Here is a 24048-nt window from a genome sequence, read left to right as displayed (position 1 = left end):
TGCCCCGTGCAGATCGCCAATAGGAGACTACGACGGGAACTCCCCACAGCCATTTCCTATTGACGATCTACACGGGGCAGGAGCTTAGGAGCCGGCACACCGCCTGGCGATCTGCAAGGTGTCGGAACCCATTGGTCTGGGTATCACCCAGATCTGCTAAGTTAGCCACCTTTGCTGATTCCGCCAAAGAAACAGGCGACAGCAACGGCACAGACACCAAAGCAGAAGCAAGGACCGGGATGTTCCGCCTGCTTTCTGGTACCCCAATAAAGGAACAAGTCATCATGCTGGCATCCAAAGGTGGAACAGACTGTTGTACTAAAGTCTGAGTGGGAGAAACAGGCAAAGCCCCTTTTACTCCTGTTTTTGTTTTTTTAACAGTCAGTTAACTCAGAGCCCCAAATTCTGGGGAAAAACAGTCACTGGCGGCTGGAACCGCTCTGTGCGTCTCAGATCTCACAGGATTAGCAAACTGAGGAGACTTTTTCTGGGAACTGCACTTGCATTTCACAAAAACGCCACCCACACTCAGTTTAGGCGCTCTGGACACAGTAATCGTGACTCAGGTGGAATTAAAGGGCGTTAGGGCCTCTCAGGAGGAGAGGAGCGCAGGATCCGCACAAGTCTCACCCTCCTTGACGGCCCGCAATTCCAGCCACCATACACTGCATCTAAGGCATGAATCCATGCCATCCTGTCCTAAGGTGGCCATCTGTGAAGTTTGGAGCAAAAACGAAGCTTCTAAGTCCAAAAAATATACATTTAAAAACTTTGAAGAAAATCCAAGATGGCCGCCACGGTGGCGTTTTTGCCTAAAAAACACCCGTTAAAAATGCAGGAAAATGCAACAAATGACGATTTTAGGATTTTACAGGTGGGGGGACCAGGGCATGCAGGGAAACCCCCCAAAACACCGATTTGAGCACCCCCCAAAATCGGCAAACTCTATGACTCACAGACACCACAGAGACATATGCTGCAATGCATTTCAATGGCAGCCAGCAATACACAGTGCAAGCATAGGGAGATCAGTACCTCAGGAGCTTATTAAACTGGATTTTTCAGGTCTTCTGACCACCTCACCTTCCCTGTCACCTCGGATCACGACCACCAAACTCCTTAGGGCAATCATGGAAGACACACGGTGCGGTTCCGATCCTGGCGTACTTCCTTGGAACAGCAGCAGCCTGCACTCTATCCCTTTGTGGACGAACCAGGGGAGGATGGCTCCCGATCCTGGAGACCCAATCCAATCTGCAGGCTGTCCAGAGGGCTTACTGCAGTTTCAGGCTTACAGAGCACCCTCCAGAAGCAGCAAACTTAAAAATGTCTGCAATCTCCCACCGAAGGATCACTCGCACAGACTTGATCCACAGCATGTGGGCAAGCCCGCAGTACCGAAGAAAATAAAAGACTAGGAATTGAGAAATAAAATCACAAGCAGAAGAAAACTAGAAGTTCTCAGCAAGGCTGCAGAAACAAACTGAACTTCAAGGGGAGTGGCCACATAGGTGACCTCGCAGAGGGGGTTGGTTTTATTTTTAAATTCTGCAGCCAAGGCTGGAATAGATGCACTACCCGTTAGTTTAGCCTCCAGAGGGATTGTACAAGAATGGCTATGTAGTCAGAGCTGTTTGTGAGGACGGCATCTAGGAACTAGGATAAACAGTGAGAGACAGCAAGCTGGCTGAGGCCTGCCATTACAGACCGAAAGGTTCCAGTAACAAGAAGGGCAAAGGAGGCTGTGATCTTGAGGTGGGCTGGCACAGGAGTGCTCTTGTGTGTCCTGGCCTGAAGGGGTTCTAGCTGCTGACAGAGGTGCTGTATGGCAGCTCTGTCAAAACAGAACCATGTAATGCACTCCTCAACTGTAAGGTCCCTGAACTGAGTCCTTGGCCTGAATATTCTTCGATAGGGGTGCCTCCTGCTAGCCCTTCCCTCAGCCTCATCCAGCAATGCATGTATTACATACTCATTCAGTGCATTCATGCCTACTATGAGTGAACCTACCATCATAGAAACAAAATATTACCACCACATACTGAGACATTTACTCAGCACCAATACAAAGCAAACACTCACCCAACACCAGCACACTCCACACAATCAATTAGCACCTAGATATTTGCACAACGACCAACAGGGACTGTGCAGAGAAGACACTGCACATGGGGACAAAGAGAAAAGCAGTAAAGGCAAGTGAACTACAATGGGATATGTGCTAAGTTGTGGACAGTGGTTGGTGGGGGAAGGACACAACAAAGGGAGATGGGGCCTAATATACAGCAGGGGATGGAAGTAGATAGGGGAGAAGTGGCCTGGACAACAAGTAAGGAGAGACATATACAACAGGCAGGGGCTCAAATAGTCCAATACAACAATATGTGGGGCTCAAATAGTCCACACTGAGGTACACAGAGACTACACGCAAACTATAATCCACCTCTCTACTCTCCTTTACTCAACTTAGATTGTGAGCCAACTAGGAACAGAAAATGTACCTTCAAATAATGTGTTCAGCGCTACGTATTGGGATGCCTAGCTCACTCGGATGGCGTAATGAGAAAAAATAATAGCAAAGACTGTGTAAATGACATACCCTATGGTTTTATAAATGTCCTTTTTTAAAAAAAACTATTACATACAGCTGCCATATTAGAAATAAAACTAACTTCAAAAATGGTTTGTTTTAATCTAAACACTGCTACATCTGCTGTTGCTTTTTATTTGAGTGAAATAGCGTGCTCCAGGGCACGTAGGTTGCAATGAAATAATGACCCTGCCTACATAGATGAATGCACTTAGTGATGCCTCACTACTCATTCAGGGTATTATAGTGCAATTTAAACCCTATTGTGTTTTCTTCGCTCTTTAACTAGAGGCTATAAACCAAAGTCCAGCAAAGTTTACTAATATACCTGAAATCCTTGCACACAAAAACAAAATACAGGGTGTCCACAAAGTCTCTTTACAATTTCAAAAAATTGCTAAAAAAGCAATTGATGAGATATGTTAATCAAATTTGTCCTATGGTCTCAGTCGTTAACAAAGTTTGTAATCACATTGCATTTGGGTATTTCAGATTTCCTGTTGATGAAAGAGAGGCTAAAGCCCTAAAAATGGCTACTCCTCAAGAAAAGGCACAATGTGTATCGTGGTTTATTGAAACAAAATCAGATACGCAGGCTCAGCGAAATTACAGGACTACATCCAACACATCTGTAAATTCATGATTGGAAAAAGAAATTTATGGGGACAGGAACAGTATCGGATAAACAAAGGCGCGGACAACATAGAATATCGGAGGAAAACATCGATAGTGTAAGACAATCCTTTTGCTCGTTCTCCTTCAAAATCCATCCGTATAGAGGTGTATTAAATGAGGCAAAAAAAACACTTCAATATCTACGCCTCATTTTGTAATAATTTCCACAGATTTATCTATTCATTTGTTTTTTTAATAAAATCTTGAAATTGTAAAGAGACTTTGTGGACACCCTGTATAATGCCTTAAGTATAACAATTATAGAGTCCTTGAATAAATGGCTATACAAAAACTGGATTTAATATGTTAACTATACCAAAAGAGAAAATTTTTTTCCAGTGTAATAGTACTAATATACTCCACATTCATAAGGAGAAATGAGATACACGATCCTCAGAGGGTCAAATTGCCCACAGATTCAAATGGGTAATAACCCATAGAATCCGATCTTCATGGGATCCAAATGTATCTTATTTGATATATTTTTTTCTTTTTCTTTTATCCAATAGTGAATCATAAATTAGAATAATCTTTACTTAGCTTATATTTAGTTTTTAACAGGGAGCGCCTCCACCAACATGTCCATGTTTCACACGCTTTCCTCAGGGTCGAGGCTCCCAAATAGTACCTAAAAAACATTTGAATATCAAGCATTACTCCTAAAACTATCATTAATTTATATTTGTATTTGTTTATTTAGTTAGAAACTATTAAATATATTATATTATGTCTAATCAAGACTATTTAAAACCGCGAACAACTTACTCATGCACACAGAAGATTATACACTCTAAGGACATTACCAACTGTAACACCACTAATGTTGTTTATATCATTCAATGCCCGTGTGACCAAACCTACGTGGGAAGAACACAGCGATCTATCAAGACGCGCTTAAATGAGCATAAATCGAGAGTCCACACGGAAACTGACACAGCAGCTATAGTAAATCATTGGCTTGAAAAACAACACTCTTGGCAGGATATTAAATGGCGTATTATTGATTCAGTATTAATAGGGAAGGAGGGTGGGAATTATAAAAGAGCTCTTAATATCAAGGAGCAAAGATGGATATATGAATTAAATGCTTTATCGCCTAATGGATTGAATGAAGAAATCGATTGGATGTCTTTAGTTTGAATTGATCTACGTTTCCTTTCATTTTTTGGTCACGTCCGGTATGATAGCTGCTGAGTAAGCTCTTTTAGGGTTTAAATGCCGGAAGTGACATCAGACGCTCCCAATTCAGCATGAAATTTTCTTGGATGGAGCGATTTCTACTGTGTGCATGAGTAAGTTGTTCGCGGTTTTAAATAGTCTTGATTAGACATAATATAATATATTTAATAGTTTCTAACTAAATAAACAAATACAAATATAAATTAATGATAGTTTTAGGAGTAATGCTTGATATTCAAATGTTTTTTAGGTACTATTTGGGAGCCTCGACCCTGAGGAAAGCGTGTGAAACATGGACATGTTGGTGGAGGCGCTCCCTGTTAAAAACTAAATATAAGCTAAGTAAAGATTATTCTAATTTATGATTCACTATTGGATAAAAGAAAAAGAAAAAAATATATCAAATAAGATACATTTGGATCCCATGAAGATCGGATTCTATGGGTTATTACCCATTTGAATCTGTGGGCAATTTGACCCTCTGAGGATCGCGTATCTCATTTCTCCTTATGAATGTGGAGTATATTAGTACTATTACACTGGAAAAATTTTTTCTCTTTTGGTATAGTTAAGTATAACAACTGACATTTCTTCTGCAAACAGAATCTCAATGCAGTACCTTGATTACCTGCAACACATATGAGGCTGTTTTAGAAGCACCTATATACAAATATGACTATCTGGGAAAAGGTGACTAAAGCAGCAGATCAAAAATGCTGAGAACAGCCAATTTTTTTAAGCGGTCTGCAAAAGTTACACATTTTTAACTTCTGTAACTTTTTTATTTTTCCACATTTGAAGATGGGGGGTTTAGCTGTTGCATTACAAATTGCTTGTTCTAAAAGATTTCATTAAAACATTATTTTTTCTTTCTGGTGATTTTTGTCACGTTCTCCCAGAGATGGATACATTTAGGGCTCCTTTTACAAAGCTGCGATAGCGTTTTTAGCACACGCAGAATTTTAGCACACACTAAACCCGCGCTATGTGGCTAGAACTAATACCAGCTCAATTCTGGCGTTAGCATCTAGCGCACAGCAATTTAGCGCGCGCTAAAACCGCTAGCACAGCTTTGTAAAAGGAGCCCTTAGTAACACAGTGTATGATGGCAGATAAACCTTGTATATTTATGCAGATTATGTATGATTAATTGTTTTGGTGAAAGATCTACATACATCCAAAGCAAGCCAAATTATTTCAGGGCTAGAAAGTATTTTTTTGTTGGTTTAAGGCAAAGAGTATGGTGGTAAACATGGAAAAAACAGACTTGCTAACAATTAATAGATTTGGGGATTCCTCTGAAAATTCAGATTTTAGTTTGGTGGGTTTACGATAACCACCATGCATGAGATATAAGAGATTTAGGAGTTTGGATTTCCCATAGTTTTGATTTTGTTCTGCATGTACAAATAGTAAAAATAAAAGAAAAGTAGTGTTGATGAGGCCCCACTTGCAGCATTGTGTTCAGTTTTGGAGGCCATATCTGGCTAAGGATGTAAAAAAACCCAAAACAACAAACCAAAAAAAAAAACAAAAACAAAAACTTGAAGCGGTTCAGAGGAAGGTGACAAAAAAAATGGTATGGGGCTTGCACAAAAAAATATACAATAGACTGGACCTGAATTTATATACCCTAGAGCAGGGATCTCAAAGTCCCTCCTTGAGGGCCGCAATCCAGTCGGGTTTTCAGGATTTCCCCAATGAATATGCACGAGACCTATGTGCATGCACTGCTTTCAATGCATATTCACTGGGAAAATCCTGAAAACCCGACTGGATTGCGGCCCTCAAGGAGGGACTTTGAGACCTCTGCCCTAGAGGGGGGCTGCCCAATTCCGGTCCTCGAGATTTACAGGCAGGCCTGGTTTTCAGAATATCCACAATGAATATGCATGAGAGAGATTTGTTTGCACTGCCTTCTTGGTATATGCATGTTCATTGTGGATATCCTGAAAACCTGACCTGCCAGTAGATCTTGAAGACCAGAATTGGGCAGCCCTGCCCTAGAGAATGACATCGGGATAAAGTTTGTTCCTGTCCCCGCAAGCTCTATTCCAGTCCCTAACCCCATGCGTTCTGTCCCCATCCCCACCTCCGCAAACTCTGCCTGCACTTTTGTCTAAAGGCATTCTTCTCCTTCACGATAAAGACTCAAATAGTTATGATTTTATATTAAAACCATTTTATCAAAGTATAAAAAGAAACATTATTCTGTACAACTAGCATTTTATAAATCGCAAATACAAAACATGGATCAACAAAACTTGATATCCCTTCTCTTGCCCCTCACATATATCCCCCCGCCACCAAATTACTACAAAATACTGCATAGAAAAATTATGCGAACAGAATACCTCAGCCACACATACATAACAGAAATGTCAAATCCATAATAGCTGACCAAAAAGGATAAACATAAATTAAACCAAAATCTCAAGAAACACACCTTACATGTACCGTGTTTCCCCAAAAATAAGACAGTGTCTTATATTCATTTGGGGCTCAAAAAAGGGACTAGGTCTTATTTTCGGGTAGTGCTTATTTTTTTTCATGTACATGATCATCTCTCCCTTCCTCTCCTTCACTCCAATTTTTCCTCTTTCCTTTCCCCCACTTGTGCAACATTTTTCCTCCCATCTCACCCATCCCCTTGTGCCTTCCCTCTGCAGCATCTTTCTAACCCTCCATCCCTCCCATCCCCCTGTGCAGCATAACCCTTGCCCAGCTTCCATCCTTCCCTCCCATAGCTCGTGCAGCAAAACCCTTGAGCACCCGCCACGCAGCCTAACCTACGAACCCCTGCTGACCCTCCATCCTTCCCTCCCAATAGATCTCCGCCGAACGCGACCATAAATATCTTCCGGCAGAGGAGTGTCAGGCCAGCAACACTCACAGGGTGCTTCGCGGCCTTCTTACTGGGGTCTTCTGTGTGCCGTGTTACTGATGTCATCAGTACACAGAAGGCCTCAGTGAGAAGGCCGTGAAGCAGCCTATGAGTGCTGCTGGCCCGACACTCCTCTGCCGGAAGGTACTTATGGTCGCAGTCATCGGTTGGGAGGGAAGGATGGAGGGTCAGCAGGGGTTTGACGGTTCGGTTGTGCGGCGGGGCGCGGGGAAGCGCAGCTGCCTACGACTAGGGCTTATTTTAAGACCTACCCCGAAAATCATGCTAGGGCTTATTATCAGGGTAGGTCTTATTTTCGGGGAAACATGGTAGTACAACACCAAAGAAACAAATAAGCATTTCCTTATATATTGTGCAAAACTGTGCTTTTCGCTTAACCTCTAATCAGGAATACACCACTTCCTATTCAGAACGCAACTATTTGGAGTCTATATTATGAAAGAAAATAGGTGCCTATATTATCATAGCATTGATAGTACACACAATTTAGCTGCGACTACTTATACATATCAAAGAGATGGTATAAATGTACATGCTTAGATTGGTTTAAAAAACTTTAACTATCTCCCCCCCCCCCCCCCCCCCCCGCACACACACTTTTTACAAAAACACAGCGGTTTTTAGCACCGGCTAAGGCAGTAACAGCTCCAACACTCATAGTTTTACCATTTTCCCTTCTCTGGAAAGATTTGTTTCTATATTAATACTTTTCAAATATGTAAACATCTGTATCATATCTCCCCTGTCCCTCCTTTCTACTAGAGTATATATGAGGGTGTTTCAAAAAGTAACAGCAAATTAACAGTATTTCATGAAACGAACACCCCTGCCATTTCAAACTCCCATGCAGGGAAGACACATTCTTAGAGGATGTGTTGACACTGCTCAATAGATGACATGGCATACTTAATCAGGGCATCATTTACAAAATGGTGGCGCCCTTAGCTGTTTGCACAATAGAGGATCAGCGAGCAGTCATCACATTTTTGTGGTCAGATGGTGTAAAACCGCATGAAATTCATAGAAGAATGCTGCAATAGTATGGAGATGCCTGCACTGGTGAGAGAAGAGTGTATAGAGCGGGTAGTACGTTTAAAAATGGGCAAACATCAATTCCCGATGAGGAATGCTCCAGTCGTCCCAGCACGGCTATCACAAATAAGAAGGTGGGTCGTGCTGATGCCATTATTTGTGAGAACAGGCACATTTCTTTAGAAGTTCTGGCCAGGGTGCTCTTTGTAAGATTCTATATGCTGTATCTCGGACCTTTTGTAAGATTCTATGTGCTTTTTTGTAAGTTTTCTACATACTGTATCCCGGATTTCTACATATTGTAACTTGCTGACTGTCCAGCTCTCTTCAGTGTGAACCGCCTAGAAGTCTCACGACTATGGCGGTATAGAAGAATAAAGTTATTATTATTATTATTATCGGATCTGCACATACCATTGCCATGGAGGTTCTCAAAGTATTGCAAGTTGTATGCACTGTGGGTGCCTAGGATGCTGACTGATGAGCACAAGATGACTCCATGTGCAGACTTCCACAGCCTTTTTGGCATGGTACAGTGATGAAGGTGGTAGCTTCCTAGCACGTATTGTTACAGGGGACGAAACCTGTTTGCATCACCATGATCCTGAAAGCAAGAGGCAGTCTTCACAATATCATCACACATCATCTCCAGTAAAGAAGTTGTTCAAGCCTCAACCCTCCGCTGGAATGGTCTTGTTCACTCTCATCTGAGATATGAATGGACCAATTTTGGAGAGCTATCAGGAAAAGGGTGAACCAGTGAATAGTGTCCAATACATTGCAATGTTGGAAGAGAAGTTGAATCCAAAACTACAGACACAACAAGAGATATTACCTTTCCAAGGCAGAAAGACAAGAAAAACAGCAAAGGCGACCTGTGGTGCTCAATTTCTTTAAGACTCTTAATCGATGTAATAACAAAATTGAGCACCATGGGTTGCCTTTGCTGTTTTTCTTGCAAAAGAGCACTTTTGTCTAAAGGCATTTTTCTCCTTCATGATAACGCACACCCTCACACGGCCATTGCAACATTTGACACCATTCAGAGATTGAGATTTCAGATCTTACAGCACGCCCTGATGTTGCTCCCTCTTATTATCATGTATTTGGATCTTTGAAGGACACTGAGAGGATGAAGATTTGGAGGCGATGACAAGCTCAAAAAAGCAGTGTATTCCTCGTTGAAGGCATAATCAAAATCATTTTTCCAATGGAATAGAGAAGTTAGTGCAACAGTGTGTTGAAAAGGAGGGCGATTATATAGAAAAATTGCATATATTTGTATCTGTAATTTAATTATATCTCTCAAAATATTCAATTTGCTGTTACGTTTTGAAATGCCCTCATATGTACATTTGTAGATAGGCAATATATAATAAATTTTAAATAAATAAATAAATACATTATATACAGCTACTTATTTTGTACCTGGGCAATGGATGGTTAAGTGACTTGCCCAGGGTCACAAGAAACTGCAGTGAAAATCACATCCAATTCTTCAAGTTCTCAGTCCATTGCACTATCCATTAGGCTATTTCTCAACTCCTACTTATAGAATGGCATCCTCCAGCATCTTAAACAAATCAAAAGCATTCACACACAAAACTCCCAATTTTAGGCAGCTCTACGCATAATTACTGACAATTATATGGAAAAGAGCCATAATTACAGAAACTATATACATAATTGCCTCCAATTAAGTAACAAAGTCCCAACCAAATTTTCAAGTTTTCTGCTGGCTGTATTTTACAAAGGCTTCATATTTGACAGAGTCTTTTTGTAGAATATTGGGAAAATTGTGGAAGATCCACCTTGGAAGTCCTAATCCCTACCTCAATGTGCTGTGTGAAATGGAGCATTACCTAAGCTTTCCTTGTAACAATTATTTCCCAGGTTACTTCCCTCAGTTACCTACTACTCTCACAAAGTTATCCACTGCACAATTCATTTTCTGGCTCCCATTTTTTTTCATGACAATTCTCTTCACTTTCCTCACAGTCGATAATCAGACCCAATAATTTATTGTTACTCTTCTAGAGCATTTCATCATGCTCTTAGTTTCTGGAAACAATTTATACCATACATTTGTTCCCTAGCAAGTCTCAACTCATTGAAAAAGATATTGAGGACTCATTTATTTCTCATATTACAGTTTTAACTCAGGCTCATTAATTCCCCTGTCAGAAAGCACCCTTGCTCTTTCGATTCCCCTATGTCCATTTTTATTTACTTGATAATGTACTAATTCATGTGCACCTCAGATTCTCCAGCATTTTGTGGACAGCAATATAATAGTAATATTACTTATACCCTATGGCCATTTTCTATTATAGTAAATGATAGCACTGAAGCATCTCTCAGTTATTCTGAAGAAACATTAACAGAAATACAGCTATTCAATTCAGCTTATCTGGTTGCAATACTAATATTAAAAGACTGCTTCTCACATATCTGGTTATTAACACAGCTCTCATTCATTCTATGTGAAAATCAGAAGAATCACTCAATAGCTGTCATAATGAAATTTGCTTAAGATATAGGGCTCCTTTTATCAAGCCGCACTAGCGGTTTAACGCGCATAATAGCGCACATTAAACCGCCGGCCGCACTAGCTGCTACCACCTCCTCTTGAGCAGGCGGTAGTTTTTGGCCAGCACGGAGGTTAGCATGTGATGAAACATCACGCACTTTAACCCCGCTAGCGCGGCTTGATAAAAGGAGCCCATAGACACTTAGAACTCAAAAATATGCTCAGAGACACGAAAGCAAAAGCAAGGAGCCGAAGCCCCAAGAAAAATTGCTTCACCACCCAATCATCGCATATTGCAAAGTCAGGTGAATAATAAAACTCATTGCTGCAGTCTACCATGAACAATTCACAGCTTATACTTTAAATTGTTACAAGCATAACACTTAAAGGTTCCGACAGGGCCCGTTTCGATCCTGCGTCAGGGAACCAAATGGAGCATTCAACAAACTCTCAAAAAATGGTGGTGTCTCAAAAATTAAAGTTCCATTCAAACTCACGAACCTCTTCCACTGATTTCTGAACCAGAACATACGCAGGTAAGGCTAGTCTCAGTTAGGGCACTGGTCTTTGACCCAAGGGCCGCCGCGTGAGCGGACTGCTGGGCATGAAATAGATTTGCATCTCAAGGAATCAGTACATGCAAATCCATCTCATACATATTCATTGTGGATATCTTGAAAACCTGACCTGGCTCCAACTTTAGAGGACTGGAATTGCCTACCCCTGCCTTAGATTAAGGCAATGGGGGATTAAGTGACTTGCCCAAGGAGCAGCGTGAGATTTGAACTCACAACCTCAGAGTGCAGAGGCTGCCACTCTAACTACTGCACCACATACTTCCCTTGCCACTTGCCTTGTCTAGCTAGGAGGGGCCATTTTCTGGGACAAAGTCTTAGTGGGAGCACTGCAAATCTCTTAAGCGCTAAGTAATCCTGAATTGTATATATTCTAGTGTTAACATTTTCAAGAATTGTATTATTTACATAACTGTTATGACATCCTTGTGAAAAAAAAAAGAAGTGTTAAGCCTACAAAGGACAATGTACTATGAAAAATGGATTATCATATCTACCAAATGCTCCAACTTACTGCAATTCAACATGGATGAGTGGTACAATTTCACAAAGTATTTATAAAACTTGGAGGATCTGATCCTAGGTATCATTAGAGTGAAATGTATAGGTTTGCTATTTGGTTCCTCTATTTGTGATTGCATGGTAAATGTTCATTATATCACTGCATGTGGGTATACTGAATATTCTGTTAGTGTTACATTCTTATTTGGAAAGCCTAATAAAGTACGTTGAGGAAAAAATTCATAATTAAACCATTCCAATATTGAAAAAACAAATTTCAAAAGCTATTCTTTATCAGAACTTAAAGTCAATGTTGTGTTCATAATAGTTGGAATAGCTAACTGAATGTCTGGTTGTTCCAAGATTGCAGATCTATCTAGAACATTAATTTCTCAAGTACTTCCTGTTGTGATGAATTCTTCTTTTTAGCCTGAAAGAGATAATGAACTACAGAAAAGGGTGGTAAATACTCATCTGGAATCTTCAAAACCATAATGAGACACCACTTTCAATCTTGTTTCCAATTGAAATCACTTTGGTGGAGACTTTTGATCTAAGTCAGTCAGTATTTGGATCAATTCACCAATGGATAGTGCTACATGGTCTACAAATAAACCTAGATAAAACTAATTATTATGAGTGGGTGGAAGGAAGGGAAGGAGATATACCAAAAGAGGGATTAAGTTTAGTTGATACAACCATCTCTCTTAGTCTAGATATTAAAATTCTTGGAGTAACATGATTTTAAATATGGAAAACATAAATGGAAGCATCAGGAAACATTTGCCAGTCTAAAACTATTGTGAAGGATTAAACCATTTCTGGAATCAACTCAACTCCAATCAGTGTTACAGGCCAACATTCTGACACAACTAGATTATTCTATCATCATTCTGTTAAGCCTCCCAAATCATCAGCTATGCAGACTCCAGATTGTGCAGAAAGCAGAGTTACTTACCGCAACAGGTGTTATCCAGGGGCAGCAGGCAAATATATTCTCACATATGGGCAACGTCATCCACGGAGCCTCAGTACGGACAGCTGCAAAAGTGCATTGGCACTTTAAGAACTTTAGAAAGTTTGCAACTCACCACAGCGCGCATGCACGAGTGCCTTCCCACCCGACGTAGGCATATGGCTCCTCAGTTCAGTAAGCCAACTAAGAAGCCAACCAGGGAAGGTGAGTGGATTGTGAGAATATCTGCCTGCTGTCCCTGGATAACACCTGTTATGGTAAGTAACTGTGCTTTATCCCAGGGCAAGCAGGGAGCATATTTTCACATATATGGGTGGACCTCCAAGCTAACCAGAATGGGATGGGGGGGGAAGGCTGGCCTTTGGGAAAACAAAACAAATTTTGCAATACTTCTTCGCCGAAGTGCCCATCCTGTCTAGAAAAAGAGTCCAGACCCAAAGAGTCCAGACAGTAATGAGAGGTGAAGGTATGAACCGAGGACCAAGTAGCAGCTTTACAGATCTCATCAATAGGGGTAGAGCGCAGAAAAGCTACTGAAGCTGCCATCGCTTGAACTTTATGAGCTGTGACACGACTCCCCAGTTGTAGCCCAGCCTGAGCATAACAGAACGAAAGAACGCAGCCAACCAATTGGAAATCATTCTCTTGGAAACAGGATGGCCCAACTTGTTAGGATCAAAGGAGATAAAAAGTTAAGGAGATGTTCTATGCGGCTTTGTCCTGTTGAGATAGTAGGCCAATGCCCGCTTACAGTCCAGAGTGTGAAGAGCCGTTTCTCCTGAACTGAGAGTGATGCTTAGAAATGAATACTGAAAGAGCAATTGATTGAGATGAAATTCAGTGATGACCTTAGGAAGGAACTTTGGATGAGTGTGAAACACAACCTTGTCATGGTGGAACACTGTAAATGGTGGGTCTGCCACTAGCACTTGAAGTTTACTGACTCTTCTGGCAGAAGTAAGAGAAATGAGAAAGACAACTTTCCAAGTAAGGAATTGAGATGAGCTGTAGATATTGGTTCAAATGAGATCCCAAACCACTGGAGGCGGTTTGAGAGGTGGATTGACACTGAAAAGTCATTTCATGAATCTGGAGATAAAAGGATGAGCAGCAAGAGGTTTACCATCCACTGGTTGATGAAAGGAAATGATAGCACCGAGATGGACTCTAATGAATGTGGATTTGAGGTCAATCAGATAAAATCATTCCGCTGAATACTCCCTAATAGACATGAACACTTCCATCTTGTACCATCTAGATCACCATAGAGATGTCCTTCTCATTTCTCTAGATTTGTCCTTGGCATTTTACACCATTGATCATACTCTTCTTCTTGAGAGACTTAGCTCTATAGGAATATCAGAACAGGTCCTTTTGTGGTTTCAATCCTACTTTTCTTCCCAATACTCGCAGGTCTTATTCAATAATTCTTCCTCAGAAAAATTCACCGCTGACTATGGAATTCCACAAGGGTCTATCCTTTCACTACTTCTGTTTAACATCTTTCTGGCTCTCCTAATGACCCTCTGCCAATCGACTGGATTTAATGCATTCACATATGCCGATGACATTCAACTGCTACATCCTATAGATTCCGATAATTCCCAAGGCATCCAACTGATCATTAGTAAACTTGAACAGATACATCAGTGGCTTAACAACAACAGGCTTGCCCTCAATGTGGCTAAGATGAGGGTAATGCACTTTCCATGGAAAGAAGGCATTAAATTTGAATCCTCTATCACACTTAAAGGCACTATTCTTGAATTGGTCAATACCTTTAAGATCTTAAGTGTCATATTTGATCAAAAACTCTCCTGCCACAAACATATCAGTAGTGTTATCAAATTAACTTTTTATCAACTACGTCAAATTCTAGAGCCCAAATCACTCAATATACTTATTCATTCCCTGGTAATATCAAAAATTGATTACTGCAACGCCTTATTTAATGGGATTACACAAAAAGAGATATGACGCTTGCAGATCATTCAAAATGTATCCATTAAACTTATAATGAAAGCCAAGAAATTCAATCATGTTCGCCTCTCTTAAAGAAAGCCCATTGGCTTCCGGTCGCTCACCAAATAACTTATAAAATACTTTTTGCTAACTTTCAAAACACTTCTTTCAAAGGCCCCTATATTCATCGACAGACTTCTTATCCCGCATGCCACCACCAGATTACTCAGATCCAATAATCAGCATCTAATGACAGTCCCCTCCCTTAAATTATCAATACCCGTCGGCAATAGATCTTTTCCGTTACGGCTCCACAAACCTGGCACTCTCTTCCTAATCATTTAAGAGAAAAGTGCTTTCTGGATAGATTCAAAAGTAATCTAAAATGCTTTCTTTTTAGAGATGCCTTTGCTTTTTAAGTCAGGATCTCAAATGCTTACTCGCGTCTTTGCTTTTCCGCAGAGTTGCTTCCCTTCTTGTGTTTTCTGCTGTTTATCTTTTATCTATTTCTCTATTCCTCCTCTCTTATTTCTATTTATCTCTCTTTACTTTTGCTTCTTCTCTACTTACCCATCCTGATGTTTTTCCATTTACTGTCTTTCTTTCTTTCCTATCCATTATTGTATTTCCTACCCTCCTCTCCCATTTGAGCACTGTAAATCCTGTACGTCTTTTGTAAGTCTGCCAGTTGGTTCACCTTGATTATTGTAAATATTTTTAAAATTATGTTAATCGCTTAGAATTTTGATTAAGCAATCAATCAAATTTTAAATAAAACCTGAAACTTGATATATACAGGAGATAATCCAAAACTGAGGAAGCAGAAATGGATTTGGGATCCCGGTGATGGAAGACACCAAGCAGAAAAACGAGTCCATTTTTGCTGATAACATTGCTGAGTGGCCAGTTTTCTAGAAGCTTCCGAGTCTGACAGGCTGAGAAAGGTGAACATCAGTTGAACTTAGCCCTGGAGATACCAAGCTGTCAGGTGTAAAGACTGAAGGTTGGGATATAGAAGAGAACCGTGACTCTGCGTGAGAAGAGATGAAAAAATTGGCAGTGATATTGGCTTCTTGATGCTGAGTTGAAGCAGAAGGGAGAACCAAGGCTGTCTGGGCCACCGAACAGAAATAAGTATCATAGTGGCCGACTCCTGCTTGACTTTGACAAATGTCTTGAGAATGAAAGGGATGGGCAGAAACACAGAGAAACTTGTGCATCCAATCCAGAAGAAAAGCATCTGCCTCCAGGTGATGAGGAGAGTACAGTCTGGAGCAGAACTGGGGCAACTTTTTGTTGTGGGGGGACACAAACAAATCCACTTGAGGAGTCCCCCACTAAGAGAAAATGAGATGGAGAGCTGCTGAATTGAGCGTCCATTCGTGAGGTTGAAGAATTCTGCTTAGTTTGTCTGCTAAGAAATTCTATTCCTCCTGAATAAAGATTGTTTTGAGAAAGATGTTGCGAGCAATCACCCAAAGCCAGATCTTCTGAGCCTCCTGACAAAGAAGAGAACCCGTCCCTCCTTGCTTATTTATATAGTACATGGCAACTTGATTGTCCATGCAGACCAGAAGGACATGATTGACCACTAAATGCTGAAAAGCTCTGACAGCATAGTAAATTGCTCCAAGTTCCAAAAGATTTATGTGAAAGCGTTGTTCTCTGGGGGTGGGAGTGGGGGGGATCAGTGACCTTGAGTGTGAAATCCATCCAGATGAGCTCCCCAAGCACAGGTTGATGAATCTGTGGTCAGAACCTTTTGATGAGGAGATGTGTGAAACAAAAGACCTCTGGAAAGATTGGAAGAGTTCCATCACCACTGAAGCGATCATCGAAGAGACGAGGTGACAGAAATATGTTGTGAGTGAGTCAAGCGCCTGAGACCACTGTGAAGCCAGAGAACACTGAGGCATCCGGAGATGAAGCTTTGCAAGGGGAGTCACGTGGACTGTGGAAGCCATGTGACCCAGTAGAACCATCATGTGCCTGGATGAAATTGACAGAAGCTGGGCAATCTGATGACAAAGTTGGATTAGAGTGTCCTGACATTCTTGAGGAAGAAATGCCCTGAGTTGAGTGGTGTCGAGTAGAGCTCTGATAAACTGGAGCCTCTAAGATGGCTGAAGTTGTGATTTGGGGAAGTTGATCTCGAACCCCAAGTTCTGAAGAAATAGTCTGATTTGTCGCTAAGAGCACACCTTGAGATGAAGGATCCTTGATGAGCCAGTCATATAGGTAGGGGAAGACTTGAAGGCTCCGAGACCTCAAGGCCGCTGCCACCACCACAAGGCATTTGGTGAAAACTCTGGTGATGATGGTGGTGTGCCACTTGAAATCTGAGGTACTTCCTGTAAGCTAGATAAATGGAGATACGAGTATAGGCTTCCTTGCGATCTAGAGATCATAGCCAATCATTTTGAGCCAAGAGGGGGTATAGAGTGGCTACAGATAGCATCTGAAATTTCCCCTTAACCAATTTTTTGAGGGCTCTGAGATCTAAAAATAGGTAGGAGACCTCCTGTCTTCTTCGGGACTAGAAAATAAATAGTGGGAGTAAAACCCCCGGTTCTGCTGATCCACAGGAACCTTCTTGATGGCACTGAGGAGAAGGGAATCGATTTCCTGAAGAAGAAGGGAGTACTGGAGAGGGTTCAAAGCAGACTCTCTTGGAGGATGATCTGGAGGAACAGTGAGAAAATGGAAAGAGTAACCCTCTCAAATAATTTGTAGAACCCAGAGATCTGAGGTGTTCAACTCCCAACGATGAAAATAAAGTTGGAGACGACCTCCAATTGGCTGAGGGAGAGGCTGATGTAACAGGATTGTAAATATGCTCTCGAGTTGCCAGTCAAAAAGACTGGGTCAATTTAGCAGGAGCAGATGCTTGAGATTTCTGAGGGCGTTGCTGCTTCTGTTTCTTCTGTTGTGGTCTGGATGGAGCAGGTTTAGCCAAATATCACCTCTGATATGAAGAGGAGGGCTTGAATGGTCTTGTTATGGGAAGTTTGGATTTAGGTTTAAACAAAGCATCCCAAATATTTTTTGTGGGTCAAGAGCTTTTGAGTAGCATTCTCCATTGAGTCTCCATAAATCTCATCCCCCAGACAGGGGATGTTGGCCAACTTGGTCTTGGAGGTTAACATCCATGTTGACAACCCTAAGCCAGGCTAATCTCCTCATGGCTACAGATATAGAAGACATCCTGAAAGACAACTCAAAGGCGTCATAAGCAGACTGAACCATGTACCGCCTCAACTGAGTAAAGGTGCGAACAATGTGCCGGAAATCTTTCACTCGGTGAAATGGAAGATATTTTTGAAAGGCATGCATTTGCTTAACTAGATGTTTCAGGTAGCATGTGGAATAGAAATTGTAATTAATGACTCAATTTACCAACATGGAGTTTTGGTAAAGACGTCTCCCAAACCTGTCCATAGTACGTCCCTCTTGACCTGGCAGGACCGAGGCATAAACTTTGGACGGGGTAGACTTTTTCAATGTGGACTCTACCACCAAAGACTGATGAGACTGTACTGGGAATAATCCGGTAGAGAGAGCCCAGTTTCCTGGGAGCAACAGAAACAGTGAGGAGATTCCCAATTTTTATGAAGGGTTTCTCTCAGGATCCCATGGAAAAGAAGTTTAATAAGTTCCTTAGGAGGCTGATCATAGTCCATGGTTTCCAAAAATCCGGCACTATATTTGGAATCTGCCTCCTGCTTGACAGACAAATCCTAACCCAACTGTTTAATGAAATGCGTGAAAGAAGGTCTCTTTGTAGGGGATGTCTTTCTAGGAGGAGTCTTAGATGAAGATTGTGGCTCAGGAGAATCATAAACTTCTGTGGTTGAATGAGATGTCAGTATTAGAATCCATTTGAAGATGAGAGTCAATGAGCAGTGATGGAGAACGAAGCTACCACTTGGAACGGTGTTGGTCCAATGAGGAAGGCGATGCAGGATGTTTATGTTTCTCTGGACATTTGGAAGCAACATGTTTGGACTTACAAAAACACTTGCTGAACTGAAAAATGTCAAGAAGAGTGATACTTTGACAAACTGGAACGGTGTCTGGAGGTACGATGCTTCAATGCATAGCTGGACGATGACCGGTGTCAAGAGCCATGACAGTGCATCAATAAAGCAGTGGCGGTACCGGCATCCCGTGTGGTGTGATGCTCAGGCTGGGCCAGTACTGGAGAAGTCAGTGTCGGGGTAATGAGTGAAACATATCCTCATACTCCTCATGAAAGAGAGCATCGAGCTTCTCTTTGAAAGAAAGCACTGCTACCTCTGGTTTCGTCGCCGGTACCAATGGTGCCGCGACTCGTTGCTGAGAAGATTACTCAGATGATGATGCACCCCTCAATTTGGAAACAAGTCGCATAGGGGGTCTTCGCTTGGTTGGCATGATTGGACTCAATGCCATAATGACCTGCGACCCCATCTGCGACACCAGAGTCTATGTTGGAACATCGGATGTCGATGTGTCTAATGTTGAGGGCTTAGACATCGATGTACCCGCTCCCTCCATGCTGACACCAAACAACTTCTCTTGTTGTAGAATGCGGCTCTTAATGGTGTGCTTCTGAAGAGTGGAACAGCTTGAGCAGGACTCGATGTGATGTTCTGGGCCAAGGCACTGTATACACCAGTTGTGGGGATTGGTGATGGAAATTGTCCTTTGGCACCTGCCACACTTTTTAAACCCCGTTAACAGATGGGATATGGATGAGAAAACCGCCTCAAATTGAACTCAATGGCTGAGGTAAAAAGGAGGTCCCCGCTGTCAAAACGCCTGAAGGCAAAAACAGGGGAGAAAAAAATTCTCCCGAGTTCTTTTTTTTTTTTTTTTTTTAAGAGAACAAGAGGTAAAGAAAAAGAAAGAAAGATAAAAATAAAAAAAATAAATGCACAAGCGGGAAGACAAGGGCTGAAAACTGAATGAACTTTCAAGAGCACGACTTCTTAGCTCCACAGAAAACTAAGAACTGAGGAGCCGCGCACCTATGTCGGGCGGGAAGACACTCAGGCATGCGCAGTGTGGTCAATCACAAACTTTCTAAAGTTCTTAAAGTGCCGATGCACTTTTGCAGCTGTCTATACTGGGGCTCCGTGGATGACATCATCCATATATGAGAATATACTGCCTGCTTGTCCTGGGATAATGCTGCAACTAAACTGAGTTTTACTACCAAATCAATAGATCATGTTACCCCACATTCCTAATCAAGCTGTACTGGTTGTTTATAAAAGCAAGGAAAATGTTCAATATACTGTTTTCCTTAAACTACAAAATAAATTTACAGATGCATTAACACTTGTGGACTAACATGAAAACTATTATGGCTTATTTCACTGCTGTTCAACAAAAGGGTCTGCAAAGCACCCAAGACTGACATGTATTTAAACATGTATAAAACAAAAAGAACCACCCCAATATAGAACTGAACTTGGTATAACAATGGTTTAGCTGAAAACTGCTTTCATTTTCACTTGATTTGTTCTGTACCCCAAATTGCAAGATTGCATCATAAATTTCTCATGCGATTTTCCCTTGAGTCACTCATATTTCATCTGATATGACAAAGTAGCAGTGTTCTTATGTTCAACAGAATGAGGTGCCAGATCCAGGAAGAAATCACATGAATTCCTGCTAATTATCTCAGTCTTACTGATAGCTGCAATATACCATACTACTCAGCTAAGCACTTTTCTTTCTGCATCACAGAAATGATTTGGAATGTGAGTCACCCAGTTACAATATAGAGTTCCGTGGCGAAATTAATGAATGGAAAAAAAAGACTTAAGAAAGAATCAAACTTAACTCCTTACAAACTTTGCTGCTTAATTCATACAAAATAATTGAGACATTCCATAAACCAAATCAATCTTCAGTTAACATCTCTGAGAATTATTTTGTTTGCATTTTTAAAATATCAAACAAAAATATTTTGGTAAAAACTATTCCACCCCCCCTCACCATATTCAGCCCTCAGCAGCCAGTAGATTTAAAGCCACTGACTGCTGTGGGCTGAATATAACCTGTATATTCAAAGCCAAGGCCTCATCAGATTTGATTATTAAATTAAAAATTTATAATAGTTATGGGATAGGGTGAGGGGGGATATAGATTGATTTGTTTCTTGAAAGAGTATTAAGTGATGTCTTAAATATAAAATGTATTTAATTTGTATTGCACTTATTGAAAATATTGAAAATGAATAAAGAATTAAAGAAAAAAATATGTGGAGAAAAAAAGACCTCAGTGTATACAGTACTCTACTCAATTCAAGCAAACCCCAACTAGTCGAGAGAGCACATACTAATCACAGGTTAAAAAAAAAACCTCCACGCATAGTTTATTTGCAAATAGTGATTCCCACAAACTTTGGGAACAATGTCTTTTGTGCAGAAAACAGTCTCTCTCCAGGAATAATCAGCACAGGTCAGACTTTTACATCCAAGAGATTGTATGGATTTACAGCAGGCAATATTTTATAAGTGGGAGGAAACACACTAGAGTTTGTAGAATGCTCAAGTTCATAAAGTGTACCAGACACTAGTTATATTGTCTTTTACACGCATTCCATGACCAAAAAAATTATGCAGCAATCAAAAATTAAGAAAACAAAAATCAAGCAGGACTTAGCTAGCAAAAAGAACTACGCTGATACATAAATCCACAGAATGACTCTTTCCACAGTTTCTTCACAGCATCTCGGCATTTCAGTCCATCTCCCACTCTCAGCAACTGCTAATAAATCCAACGCTGTTAAAGCCTGACTCTAACAATCTTCTTATCAGTAGCATGCACTCATCCCAAAGTTTGTGGGCATCACTGTTTGCAAGTAACAGAAATTAGTACTAGTAGTGCCTAACACACAGCAGTTAGTATGATATTCGGCATTTAACTGGCTATGAAGATGTGCATACAGACAGAACTGCATTTTATCCAGTCCAATTTATGTACTTATCTTAACCAGTTAAGTGCTAAGTATCAGCACTTAACTGACTAAATACTGACTCTTGTCCTAGAGAGCTCATAAAATAGCTAGTTTCAGCTTGGGCACTATCCATGCCTTTTCAGCAGCACTAACCAGTTACTGTATATACTCAAATATAAACCATGAATTTGGGGCCAAAAAAGTCCCCCCAAAAAGGGGGTCTCAGTTAATATTTGAGTCCACAACTGATGACCATCATGGGAGCTGGCAGACCTTGAGCTTGTGCAACCTCAAGGCCTTACACCGGCCCGGCAAAGAACATTGGTATCGGCTTCTTCAAGCACTAGAATGGTAAGCATAAAGCCTAATTGAAGAAAGCAAGAGATGATAAAAACTAGTCAGCTTCATTCTTTCTAAATGCTGTCATTGCCAAAGAGAATAAAAGTAACCTTGTCTGGAAGTAGAGTCTAAAAACAGTAATTTGAAGATAAGCCTCCAAGGAAAAAAGATGTGCAGTATCCTATCACATGTTGGTAATGGATTGTCTCTTTGAAGGAAAAAAAAGAGAGCATTACAATGAATATATATATACCGAGTTCTTATAAAAGCCCTGTGAAACTATTTGTACTGTATTTAATTATTAGTTTAACCATTTTTTCCATCCTAATGCACTGCACAAGTTTCAGCTCGGTTTGCATTTGTTTCTCCTCTTACAGAGAAGGTTTTGCAGCATAATAACCTGAATTATAACTGACATTTCAGTATTCTCATTTACCTGAAAAGTCCTTAGGGCTGTGTATGCTCCCTCAAGGCTATCAATTTGGTATATCAAAGAAATCTTATGGAAACTAAAAGTCCAATCTGGCTTTTTGCCTAGTTTCTGATCTTAATACCTGAGTGGCTGGAATAAGCACTCACTTCATATGTAGAATCAAACTAATGTTTCTAATGCTTCTTGATGTATTGCCTGCTTCAGCATCATTGACCATTCAATTTACTTACTAGAGGCAGATTTGCAGTTCAAATGTTTGGAATGGAGCACCTGCAGTGTACCATTTAATGCATCTTGCCCAGTGCTTATTACATTGTCTCTGGTACCAGTTATTGGAGACTACACATGCTACACAGGAGCCAAGAGTGGAGCAGGGTTGTCTTCGGCTGGCAGAACACCGAAGCTACACCATGATCACCCAAATTTCTAATCTCGGTTTATATTTGAATCAACCTTCCCTCCCCTTTTTTTTGGGGGGGGGAATCAGTTACTTCGGTTTATATTTGAATTGGTTTATATTGGAATATATACGGCAAATGCTGCTGAAAATGCCTGGTTAACCCTGGATAGGAAGGTCTCCTGGCTGTTTAAATCATTTTCAATATTGGGCCCGTAATTTCTCTCTCTGGGATGAAGTCAACACCCTTATGAAAAAGAATCACTACTTTTGCTTTCCTCCTTCCAGACATGGCCAGTATGCCTCCCTGACCCAACCCTGCCTCAATTTCTCATGCTCAATATAAAAAATGAGTTTCCTGTAACACAGCCACTCGCATTTTGTTACACTAGCCTCTGCAAAATTTTCATTTAATTGGAGTAATATATCTGATAATTAAGTCACTCATGTGGCCTCCAATCAATTATATAAACCTTTAACGACTTTAACCACATTCTCAACATGGGGATTCCCCCACCCATCTCTAAGCTACTCTCAGTAAACCACTCCTTCTCCCTCTTCTAATCTAATACAACTCTCCCCTCAGGGTATATTTTCAGCCCTGTAATCTTCTGTGAACTTTTTTCCCCTTTCATGTCCCCCCTCCCCCCCCAAGCCAAACCAAACTTTGATAATTGTGTTCATCCTCCTTTCAACACTGAATCCAGTAATCTAAGTATGTATAGGATCCTTCCATAGCCAAAGCCCCTCCCTCCCCTGTAAACACCTCAAAAAAGGTCACTGAAAGCAGGAAACATAGAGAAGGAAACCCAAGCACTACATTTTAGCAAGCAAAGTAACATTTTTAAATGATACCCTCTCAAGTTCCAGAGCCTAGAGAGCTCCATTGGTATGTGAAGATACCTGTCTTGCCAAACCTACATGTTAAAAAAAAAGTGTTTATAGTTAATTTTATAATGTTAATGTTGACAGGCCCACTTCATGGTTCAGAATGAAGCATGATGC

At 40.9% G+C, this 24048-nt stretch overlaps 1 protein-coding gene across 2 annotated transcripts in view; it reads right to left on the bottom strand.

The window, feature by feature from the left end:
• Positions 1-24048, bottom strand: part of ELP3 (elongator acetyltransferase complex subunit 3) — a 185382-nt gene that overhangs the window by 89602 nt on the left and 71732 nt on the right. The window lies entirely within an intron of this gene.

The sequence above is a fragment of the Geotrypetes seraphini genome, chromosome 3 (assembly GCF_902459505.1).
Source record: "Geotrypetes seraphini chromosome 3, aGeoSer1.1, whole genome shotgun sequence".
In the NCBI taxonomy this organism is placed as follows: Eukaryota; Metazoa; Chordata; class Amphibia; order Gymnophiona; family Dermophiidae; genus Geotrypetes; species Geotrypetes seraphini.
This window is presented reverse-complemented; position numbering and strand designations above follow the sequence as displayed.